The sequence below is a fragment of the Podarcis melisellensis genome, assembly GCF_964234715.1.
Source record: "Podarcis melisellensis genome assembly, chromosome: 10".
NCBI classification, from domain to species: domain Eukaryota; kingdom Metazoa; phylum Chordata; class Lepidosauria; order Squamata; family Lacertidae; genus Podarcis; species Podarcis melisellensis.
Genome location: NC_138542.1, coordinates 21,677,775 through 21,690,077, shown reverse-complemented (window position 1 = coordinate 21,690,077; position 12,303 = coordinate 21,677,775). Strand labels below are relative to the sequence as shown.

General features: G+C 42.4%; 1 long non-coding RNA gene across 1 annotated transcript in view; it reads left to right on the top strand.

Moving 5' to 3' along the window:
* LOC309379683 overlaps nt 1-10,099 on the top strand; it is a 194,985-nt gene extending 184,886 nt beyond the window's left edge. The window contains exon 3 of the long non-coding RNA XR_014172595.1: nt 10,047-10,099. This is a non-coding gene — a long non-coding RNA (uncharacterized lncRNA). The remainder of the gene's footprint in view (nt 1-10,046) is intronic.
* Nucleotides 10,100-12,303: the final 2,204 nt, after the last annotated feature.

Here is a 12,303-nt window from a genome sequence, read left to right as displayed (position 1 = left end):
GTTTCACTATGCTTGGACTTCAGTTAGTCTTAAACGTGGTTCTTTTTCTTTGAACTGGCCAAATGAATATGATTTAACATGTACATTTGAAAAATAATAATAACAACAAATTTAGACACTACTTGTATTCTGACAAGATTCCACATTAAAAGTGTTAACTTTAATGATGTGTGTCATTAGGGCTAAAAAATAGTTTATGAAGAATAATGCTGAGATCTAATGGCACAAAACCAGTCCATAATTACTAAACACCTCTTAAGTCTAATTTTTAAACTGTAGTAATTGATCCTACAGTGAGATTTATTCCATAATCATGGAAGCGACAGCATTTACAACCAGAATAAATTAAAGTAAATGAAGAGGAAAATTGTATTCTGTGTAACATTTAGTTCATTATAGGCTTAAACAACTACACCAATCCATGTTCATCAATATAAGTTATGATGCTCGCAGACATAATTAAATAAAATGTTATCACCAAGAAACAGTTTGTGTTCCACAAGCATAGAAATTGGTACATTACAAGTGAGTTGCTTGTCTTAAGGGCTTATTGGCGGCGCTTAAGAATATGAATGGCAGGCGCAAGTATGGCAATCTCTCCTGTGTTTTGATCTGGAGGTAGAAATATGACACAACACTGTTGCAAAGTGTGTGCCTTGTGGATTGTTTCCTTTTAAAAGCCATTTGCACTATGCCATTTGGTGCTTTTTAAAAATTCATTTCAGGCTCTCAAAGTCTTTTCAGCTGTTCAGAATCTTCAAAGACATTTTTGGAAGTGCAGGAGATCCTGAAACTTCCTCACTGAAAGTACATGTTCTTGAAACTAAGTCTGGTTCTGGCCCAGATTTTCAGTGTGTGGAATGAGAAAATGGTTAGGAATCACCTAACCATTCATGGGAGATTGGTAGGCAGGATTTTGCAGGTGGAAGTGCCTTGAAACCAAGCCCTTGCAGAGCTTGTCTGATGCTCAGGGTGGGAGTCTTGTTAGAAAAAAGTTATAAACTCAAACAAAAAAGCAGCTGGTCGCTAGTGGGACCCCCTGGCTGGCTTAGCCCCCCAAGGCCCAGGGCAAGTGTACACAGCTGCCCCCAACCTCTAAGCAGGTCTGCTTGAAACCAGTGAAGCCTTGAAGTAGATGAAAACCCTAATTCTTCATGGCACTTCTTGATTGTGATTTGTTGTTGTTTAGTCATTTAGTTGTGTCCGACTCTTCGTGACCCCATGGACCAGGAACACGCCAGGCACTCCTGTCTTCCACTGCCTCCCGCAGTTTGGTCAGACTCATGTTTGTAGCTTCGAGAACACTGTCCAACCATCTCGTCCTCTGTCATCCCCTTCTCCTTGTGCCCTCCATCTTTCCCAACATCAGGGTCTTTTCCAGGGAGTCTTCTCTTCTCATGAGGCGGCCAAAGTATTGGAGCCTCAGCTTCAGGAGCTGTCCTTCCAGTGAGCACTCAGGGCTGATTTCCTTCAGAATGGATAGGTTTGATCTTCTTGCAGTCCATGGGACTCTCAAGAGTCTCCTCCAGCACCATAATTCAAAACTTGATTGTGATAGGAGTATATATATTTGCTCAGATACCAGTTGGCGTTGCCTTGTGACAGGTCATTTCCAGTGGTGGTTATGAAATGCTTTCCCTGGTGAGGTACACCTTTATTCATCAATATTAACTTTCAGGAGGAATTTGAAAGCATCCCTGTTTACTCAGGTGGCCAAAAATGCTGTTCCTGGCAACCCTGAGATCATTGGATAAAATAATGTTTTTAACTGGAACTTCTTTTAGAATGTTTTAGAATACAGTGGTACCTCACGTTACAGACGCTTCAGGTTACAGATGCTTCAGGTTACAGACTCCACTAACCCAGAAATAGTACCTCAGGTTAAGAACTTTGCTTCAGTATGAGAACAGAAATTGCACGGCCGCGGCACGGCAGCAGCAGGAGGCCCCATTAGCTAAAGTTAAGAACAGTTTCAGGTTAAGAACAGTTTCAGGTTAAGAATGGACCTCCAGAACGAATTAAGTTCCTAACCTGAGGTACCACTGTATATATCTTGCTTTTGTTTTGAAATTACGGGTCCATTTGCCACCCTGAGCTCCTTCTGGGAGAAGGGTGGGAAACAAACAAACAAATAACCAACCAACCAACCAAACTACGGTGGTCTGCAACTAAGTCCTATCCAATGCAGACCCCTGGTTTTATGGGACACGTGCTTCAGGGCAAGGTCCCCATTATATGGACATTAAATTTTTGCCATTTGGAGAGAATCTTATTTCAAGCTGTTATGGGAGCACTGGGGAATCTGTTTTTGTTTATGGAGCCACATTTCCTTAAGTGTAATCTATGAGAGGCCACATTCCAGTGGCAGGTAGGCCTGGAGCGGAAAGTGACTTGAGGGCTCGTGAAATTAGGACTGCAAGTTTTGCACCTCAGTTTTATGGACTCACACCAAAAACTCAAGCGTGTGGGAAGACATTTCAGTATCTTGACTTATCCTACTAGGATATCTTAAGATTACTGCAGCCTTTGGCAAACAAGAGAGTCAGCGCTGCTACCAGCATGGAATATTGGAAATGTAGTACTTAGTGAAAATATTGACATATGCAGCGGTTGCGGGGTTTGTCTGTAGAAACCATACCTTCACAGTGAAGTTTTCTAAATGAAAAACTGATCACGCTCACCTCCTATTGAAATTAGTAATTATGTATTTGGTCATACACACTGCAATTATAGCCAACGGACTGTAGAACTCGATTCCATTTTGTAGTTACTGCTTTATCAAATGTTCATGTTAAGAAAATAATCATTACGCAGGGACTGTATAGTCCAGCATTCTCTTTCAAGCAGGATCAGCGAGATGATTCTAGAAACAGGCATCTTGATTTCCATCATTTTATCGTTTTCTGTGTGGCTTGCTTTCGTGCCTGTAAATTAATAGACATGCATTTTAATTTCTGGCGTTCTTTTTTTGTTTAGCTTAGCAGTTTATGGAAAAGGGGAGAGAGCTTTTTTTTGCCTTGTTGGGATCAGAGCATTCTTAGATTTTCACTAAACATTGACTTTGTACTTAAAAAAAACACAACAAAATGGTTGAAAGAGTGCATTTGAGTGGCGATTTGGTTTGGTCGAGAATGTAGCCTGAAGATTTAATTAGTGAGGGTTCAGTGGGTTTAGACTCTCAAGATTTGTTCTTATGGGATTTATTTATTTATTTATTTTGGTACACATTGTGCCCTGGAGGAGTCTGAGCAGGTCCAAGGATTCATTGCCATCCTTCTCACAGTAGAATGCAACAGAGACCAATTTAAGATTCTGCTTTTGGTCTTTCTCTGGCTCTAATTAACTGCAATACAGAATTCCAAATGAGTGGGATGTTTTTAACTTGATGTGTACTTAGCTACTCACAACCGATTGGTTTAAATCTACTCAGTGAAAGTGCTCCACTTGGTAAAAAAGTTCACGTGAGCTCTGGGAACAGAGAAGATAACCCAACTCTGCCACATTATAGAGTCATTAATTAAGGAAAACGATGCTGAAGTTTGCTTAATTACTAAATTGTTGATTCATTCAGTATAATACATTGCTTTTTTATAATTACTTCACAGGTTCACCATTTACCATTCAGGTCCCAACAACCCATTACGTTGAATGCATAGTAAAATTAAGAGCCAAATAATATCCTATAATAAACATGTATGATTATTTTAACATGTTAAATAGGGGGAAGGGAGTCTGTGATTAAGACGGTGGCAAGACGGGCTGAAGAAAGTTCCCCACTCTGCAATAAAACAACATAGCGCACATCAATTTTAACAGCCTGAGCAAATAAAAACGTCTTAGCCAAAAAGAGTACAATGTTAGTGCCATTCTGCCTGCCTTTGGGAGGGCACAAAAGCGAAGACACGGAACATGCTTTCCCTATGCTCCTTTTCTCAAAGCCTGGCCTTGGGGCTGGCAACTCTCTAGAACATTGCAAGGCATTTCAGATGATAAAAGTGTGTCGGCAACCATTAAATCACAACCTGATGGCAGTTATGTGTCCCACAACTCCTTTGCAATTTTCTCCATTCAATACTTAAAATTCGCTACTGATGCCTTTGCCAGCTGACCTTTTTCCCTGCTTCACTTCCAGAAAAGGCATGAGGGCTGCAACAAATTTGTGGGACTCCAACCTTTCTTGAGCAGCAACTGGCATTGTCTGATTCAATCTCGCTGGGCTTTGACGCTTTCTGCTCCTTCTATAATGGCAGATCGCACACTCTGTTTCCTTAACTGGAATGCAGTTGTCACTGTGTAACCACAGTTTTGTGGCCGGTGAGTTTGGTACCTTTTTCATATCAACAACCTCAGATATGCAGATGACACAATCTTGATGGCAGAAAGTGAGGAGGAATTAAAGAACCTTTTATTGTGGGTGAAAGAGGAGAGCGCAAAATATGGTCTGAAGCTCAACATCAAAAAAACGAAGATCATGGCCACTGGTCCCATCACCTCCTGGCAAATAGAAGGGGAAGAAATGGAGGCAGTGAGAGATTTTACTTTCTTGGGCTCCGTGATCACTGCAGACAGCAGCCACGAAATTAAAAGGCGCCTGCTTTTTGGGAGAAAAGCAATGACAAACATAGACAGCATCTTAAAAAGCAGAGACATCACCTTGCCAACAAAGGTCTGTATAGTTAAAGCTATGGTTTCCCCAGTAGTGGTGTATGGAAGTGAGAGCTGGACCATAAAGAAGGCTGATTGCCGAAGAATTGATGCCTTTGAATTATGGTGCTGGAGGAGACTCTTGAGAGTCCCATGGACTGCAAGAAGATCAAACCTAACCATTCTTAAGGAAATCAGCCCTAAGTGCTCACTGGAAGGACAGATCCTGAAGCTGAGGCTCCAGTACTTTGGCCACCTCATGAGAAGAGAAGACTCCCTGGAAAAGACCCTGATGTTGGGAAAGATGGAGGGCACAAGGAGAAGGGGACGACAGAGGACGAGATGGTTGGATAGTGTTCTCGAAGTTACCAGCATAAGTTTGACCAATCTGCAGGAGGCAGTGGAAGACAGGAGTGCCTGGCGTGCTCTGATCCATGGGGTCACAAAGAGTCGGGCATGACTAAACGACTAAACAACAACAACAATAACCTGTTTCATTGCAACCCTGTGATTGTAAAGACATTAGCAAAGTTAATAAAACAAGTCTTTGGAAACCAAACAGTTCGCAATGACTTGCATCAACTATGATTCATGTGCAAAACTGCTGTTACTGAAGCTGTTCGTAATTAGCATTGACCCAATGCCAGACTGTTAAATTTAAATGGGGTTCCTAGACTGGAGGTATTCTACCCAGAAACCCAAAAGGATGCAGGCTCCCAGGGAAAATTAATGCAATAAATTCCCTTTATTGAAATGCAAATGTACCTAGGAACAGCCTCAGAAATAAGGAGGCTGCAAAGAACCGCATCCAACACAATGTTTCTTAAACATTTCCAGATTACACATGATTTCATTTCACTAACCAAAGGATCACAGCAATCTTAGCAGTTGCAACCCAGTGTCATCATTCTGAACTAATCAAAATTGTTTAGCTCTTCAGATCAGCCTGCAGTTCCTAGGATTCTTTCATGGAAGCCATGGCTGTGAAAGTGGTATAAGAGTGCTTTAAATGTATGGTGCAGATCTGACCTGTTCCCTAATAAGTGTGCTTAGAGTATTAGATTATAAGCTAGTTCTTACTGCATTGAATCCCCTTTGTGCAAAAGTGCATATGAGTTTCTTAAATCATTCTGCACAAAGGTATTAATTATTATGGGGTCATAATATTGCTAATTTATATCGTGTGATGCTTTGGAAGTAAGATGTTTTGCAAGTGTCTTTAAATCAAAAAGAAACGCACCTATAACATCAAGAACGTAAAGGGCAAATGAAGAATCAGGCGTCAAATTAGCCTCCTCAATGTGCAAAGGAAAGTCAAGACTATTGGTAAGCACAGCTTAGGCAGCCCTGAATTATTAATTACTAGATTACTAATTAACCCTTAATTAACTTGGAGAACTCATTACCGCAAAACACTGTTAAGGCCAAATAATTTAGTAAAATTCCAACCTATTAGAGTCGGCTTTTAAGGAATAATGAGAACATCCATCGCTACATTAGACGTGCCTCAGAGCATAAAGTCAGCTAACAAATTGGTTTAGGGAGGAAGGTCTCTTGTGGCCAGATGATGTCATAATTGCCAACTAGCCTGTGCTGTCTTTTTGAAAGAGTTTACAGTGGTACCTCGGGTTACAGATGCTTCAGGTTACAGATGCCGCTAACCCAGAAATAGTACCTCAGGTTAAGAACTTTGCTTCAGGATGAGAACAGAAATCGTGCTCCGGCAGTGTGGCGGCAGCAGGAGGCCCCATTAGGTAAAGTGGTGCTTCAGGTTAAGAACAGTTTCAGGTTAAGAACAGACCTCTGGAACGAATTAAGTACTTAACCCGAGGTACCACTGTACATTGGTGGCTTTGTTTTGTTCAGCAGCATACAGTAGTGTGAATACTCAAAAGGGAACCTAGGAAGATAGTTTATTCTAATCAGGTTTTGCCAGTAAGTGGCTCTGTAGCAAATGCTTCTCCCATCACTTCCTAGCTGCCTGAGCCTTGTTTGATAGAGATGCCCAGGACTGTACTGGTGCTGTACTACTGAGCCATAATAGTCCTCACACCACCACTGAGCAATACAGTTAAGGGGCAGAATGGAGCTACACTCAGTGGCTCCACTCCCTCTAAAGCAGCGGTTCTCAACCTGTGGGTCCCCAGATGTTGTTGGACTACAACTCCCATCACCCCTAGCTAGCAAGACCAGAGCTCAGGGATGATGGGAGTTGTAGTCCAACAACATCTGGGGACCCACAGGTTGAGAACCGCTGCTCTAAAGCATGCCAGTTATCTGGACCCCATTGTTCTCCATGCTTTGGAGGGGAAAGGTCCAGTTGTGACCGACTCTGGGCTTGCGGCGCTCATTTCGCTTTATTGGCTGAGGGAGCCGGCGTGCAGCTTCCGGGTCATGTGGCCAGCATGACTAAGCCGCTTCTGGCGAACCAGAGCAGCACATGGAAACACTGTTTACCTTCCCGCCGGAGCGGTACCTATTGATCTACTTGCACTTTGACATGCTTTCGAACTGCTACGTTGGCAAGAGCAGGGACTGAGCAACGGGAGCTCACCCCATCGTGGGGATTTGAACCGCCGACCTTCTGATCGGCAAGTCCTAGGCTCTGTGGTTTAACCCACAGCGCCACCCGCGTCTCCCCCAAGAGGGGTAAGGGGCACTTAAAAGTCTAACCATATTCTGTGTTATAACTGGGACATCCCCAAAGAAAATGGATCTGTTGAGTTAAGCATAAGTGAGATTTACAAGAGCTGAGGAATTCCTGCCTATTCTTCCCCAACCCCCAATTTATCTGCCATCTTTCTCCCATCAAGGAATTCAAGGGTTTCTCCAAGCCATGAAAAGTTACCATGCTGTTGAAGACAGAGGGCTATCAAAAGACAAACGGTGATTAAAAAAAACCCATGTCTTTATAAAGGATAGAACCACACTGAAGAATCGAATCGCATTTCTGCCAGCAAAAAAATGCCCTTGACCTTTGTTCCTGATTCAAGTTTGTTCCCCTGCCATTGTGGCACATTCCAGTGTGTGCTGAAGGTGAAACCAAGGGAGCTATGGAAGAAAACAGCTCAAGCCATCTTCTGTATGACCTTCAGACCTCATTCACTGTGACGCAGAGAAGAAACTCTGAATCATTTCGTTAATGGCTGGGGTTACAGAAGCTAATTAACACTGAACTACCAAGATCAATGGTGGAAGTAATTGGGTTTTCTCTTTGTATACCCATAGCCAAGAAAGCCAGTTTTGAGGGAAGAGAAAGGGATAAGAACGGAAACACATGAAGGAGGAGAAATAGAGTGATGGTTCGATTATTAGGACTTTACATGCACTCACTTGGCTTCACTGCTGTGCACTGAGAAAGACACTTCCTTTCTCAACGCAGAAACACAGAGAATGCCATTGGTAGAAGAGAGTGATCTCTTTCTCCATGGACACCTCACTTTACTTCCAGGTTGCACAGTGAAATAAAAAGCTGCTTTATGGGACCATAAAGCATCTCCACCCCCATCGTTCTACCCGGACACTGAGGTGCAGCACCGACGGCCTTCTGGTGGTTCCCTCACTGCGAGAAGCCAAGTTACAGGGAACCAGGCAGAGGGCCTTCTCGGTAGTGGCGCCTTCCCTGTGGAACGCCCTCCCCCCAGATGTCAAAGAGAACAACAACTACCAGACTTTTAGAAGACATCTGAAGGCTGCCCTGTTTAGGGAAGCTTTTAATGTTTGATGTATTATAGTATTTTAATATTTTTTTGTAAGCCGCCCAGAGTGGCTGGGGAATTATTATTATTATTATTATTATTATTATGGGTTCATCACTATTTTCTACACTGAATGACAGTTTCTTTCCAAACCCTACCTGGAGACAGTGGCATAGTGGAGGCCACAGAGGCGGTTGGCCCGGGTGCAAAATTATTAGGGGTGCAAACATTCAACAACCGGTGCTGCCTCAATACAGCTGCACACTTTCATCAGTTGAAAAACAGCTTTTCCATGCAAACCAGGAAGTGACCTCTCCAGAGAACAGAATTGAAATCTCCTGGAGGATGTGGATGCCATTAGGCAATTGAATGTGCATGCGTACTCCATCTGTTTCCCTCCCTCACACCCACCGTCCTCCAAGCAGCCCCAGGTGCTGGTAACTCACACTACGCCACTGCCTGGAGATTCCACTTGTCTGATCATTCCCAACAACAAGTGCTGTTGGACTGGCTGGCTAGGTTGAAAACCACTGGTGTAGACAATGCTGAGTTACTTTGACCAAAGGTTTATCTCAGTATGAAGCAACTCCCTGTGTTCTTCCCCATGTCCTACTATAGGCCGCAGTGCAAAAGCATCACATTTCAGTTTCTTTATAAACCAATGCAAGTTGTCAAATCCATGAAACCTTGTTTAATTAGTACATTGTACCCAGTCAAATATTTTTGTGTGTTCAGTTTATATGGAGAAGCCTGACTTTGCTGGAGGAGCAACAGTATATGGTTGTGGGGAAGAGATGTTATTTTTTTCTCCTTGGTTTTTCAAACCATTTTTAGCTCCTCAGACTTAATGAGGTAACACTAGGTTCCTTGAAAGTGGCAGATATTCTAATGTGTCACTGGCAGTGACAGAAAGAGCCAAGAATGAAACATCCTTGCTCTGTGGTATAAATATAGTGAATTGCCTTGGGTTCGTGTTTGAGACTCTAGATATTCAAGCTACCTTTAAAGAGTTGTCATGCTACTTTCACAGCAATTCCAATACAGTGGTACCTCAGGTTAAGAACTTAATTCATTCTGGAGGTCCGTTCTTAACCTGAAACTGTTCTTAACCTGAGGTACCACTTTAGCTAATGGGGCCTCCCACTGCCACTGCACCGCCTCCTCACAATTTCTGTACTCATCCTGAAGCAAAGTTCTTAACCTGAGGTATTATTTCTGGGTTAGCGGCGTCTGTAACCTGAAGCGTCTGTAACCTGAGGTACCACGGTACTTCATTTGCATTTTTTTGAACTAAACTCCTAACAGTCCCAAACTGCATAAGCACGCTCCCATCATACAGCTGTGCTGGCTGAGGCTGTTGAGTGTTGTGGTCCAAAACATCTGGAAAGCACCAGTTGGCGAAGGCTGGCTTAGGAATAGTTTTTTGACAGACTAAAGGGAAATCACAGAAAGGGCCTCCACAAGACAGTTAATGAACAGTTATGTTTGGGTGGCAATGGAATCTGCTAACCATGTTCTTCTACACTGTAGTGTATGTAGAGAAAGTTTACTTTCCCTTTACTAAGAACTTTCCTGGGAAGATTTCCCAAAGATTTGGGAGCATTCCAGACTTTCCTAGTGTCCCTATTTTCCAGGGACAGTCCTAGATTTATAGAAGATATCCTGGTTTCTGATTTGATTCTGAAATGTCCCGCTTTTCTTTAGGACTTCCCTATTTTCATCGGAGAAATGCTGGAGGGTATGGAGTTATGCGACCCTGAGCGAAGTAGATAAGAAGAAGAAGAAGAAGAAGAGGAGGAGGAGGAGGAGTTTGGATTTGATATCTCGCTTTATCACTACCCTAAGGAGCCTCAAAGCAACTAACTTTCTCCTTTCCCTTCCTCCCCCACAACAAGCACTCTGTGAGGTGAGTGGGGCTGAGAGACTTCAGAGAAGTGTGACTGGCCCAAGGTCACCCAGCAGCTGCATGTGAAGTAAGTATACGACCTAACTGTACAAGATATCTGAAGGCAGCCCTGTATAGGAAAGGGTTTTTTAAAATGTTTTGTCGTTTTTTATGATAGGAGTTGCTAGGGCAGCCCAGTCAAATGGGTGGGGAATAATAATAATAATAATAATAATAATAATAATAATAATAATAATAGACATTCCTATTTTCATTGCAGAAATGTTGGAGGGTTATATAATAGGTTCCATCCAGAGAAACACTCATATAAAGGGGCTGGTAGAAACTCAAAACCCCCCTGCTGAACGGAATTGACGGTGACACAGGGAACATTTGTCTCCGTGGTATTGCATTGAGTCTGGAGGAATCAAAATCAGTGGTGGTTCACAAGTCCCCTATACATTACAAATATGAATAATTGTGTCATTTCATAGTATATATGCTAATGATCTTATGTGCTACATCCACCTGGAGCATTTAAAACCTTACAGATAGGAAACATCTGTTCCGTGTGTAGAAACTTACCCAGACCCTGCTGTGTACAGGAAACAAGGCAGATTGAGACACTCAAATTTCATATACGTAAGTAGAGACAGGAAGAAGCTGCATGCAGACAAGCCAATTTGTAGGTTGTATTCAGCATTAGTCCTAGTAAAGTAGACTCATTCAAAATGATGGGCATGGCCAAATTGGGGTCATTAATTTCAGTGGGTAGAACTTAGCTGGATACAACCTGAAGCACACAGATGTTCATGGAGATCTGTAAGGGCTACATGGGCAGACACTCCACTATATGCCCTTAAATGTGAATTGCATTCATTCACATGGCTCCCGAAGTCCTATGACTACTCCTGTGCAACGTAGATATTGCTGCATCTCTCAGCAAGAGCTGGATTTTATATATTTGTGTACCAGTTACTATGCATGCTTTTCAAAAAACCCTTATCAATGCAAGTCGTTGGCAGAAAAAATTAATGGACTATGCAGAATTAGATAAGTTGACAGGAAGGATCCGAAACCTGCAGGACTAGAGATTCTTAGAGGACTGGAGTAAATATTTGAACTATTTGAAAAACAATTGTAGTAAACAGATTACGCTAGTAGGACTTCAAGAAGTTTTGTAAGGAGGACTATGCGAAGTATTGCAGTGAATATTATGAAGAGAGTTATTAGTTAAGGATAATTAAAAGCAATAGAGAAATTAAGAAATGTAGATGAAGTGATAAAGATTGAAAAATCTTCAGATGTGGTTGATGGAAGATAAGATAAGAAAGTATGCATAGCTGTCAACTTTTCCCTTTTCTTGCAAGGAATCCTATTAGGAATAAGGGAATTTCCCCTAAAAAAAGCGAAACGTTGACAGCTATGGGAAGTATGTGATATGATTTTTGGAATATGTATATATCACAATGCAAGTTGTGAGTCTTGTGCATTGCGCCCAACGATTTCTGGACGAGAACCATGAAAAGGTCCTGGAACTGAGTGGGCGAAGTACTGAAATTTGATTAGATGAGAGCTGAAATTGGAGGTTGTTAAGCAGAGGTTGAATGGCCGCCTCTCATAGATGCTTTAGCTGAGATTCCTGCATTGCAGGGAGCTGGACAAGAGCAGCCTTGGGTTTCCTTCCAACTCTACAGTTCTATGATTCTATGAAATAGCTGTTAACTTGGGATGGAAGCAGCGGTTTGCAGGAACGAGTGCCTGACAAATATTTCCCTCTCTTGTTAAGCACAATTATTTTCATACTCATTAATATTTCTGAAATATACTCAGAGTTGAGAGTGGATTTCATGCTCTTTATTCAGCTCATAGTGGTGAGGAGGAATGAAAATCCCCTCAACGTATCTGCTTTATATACATTATTTACACAATGGGCCCCACGTGATTGGCTAATTCCGGAATTCTCCTGTAGGCCAATCAGGTTGTGGATTCACTTCCATCTGGAGCCGGGTTGGGTGGCTCCTGCAGACCAATCAGACTGCTTCATTGCTCTGGGACCAATCAGACTGCTGCATT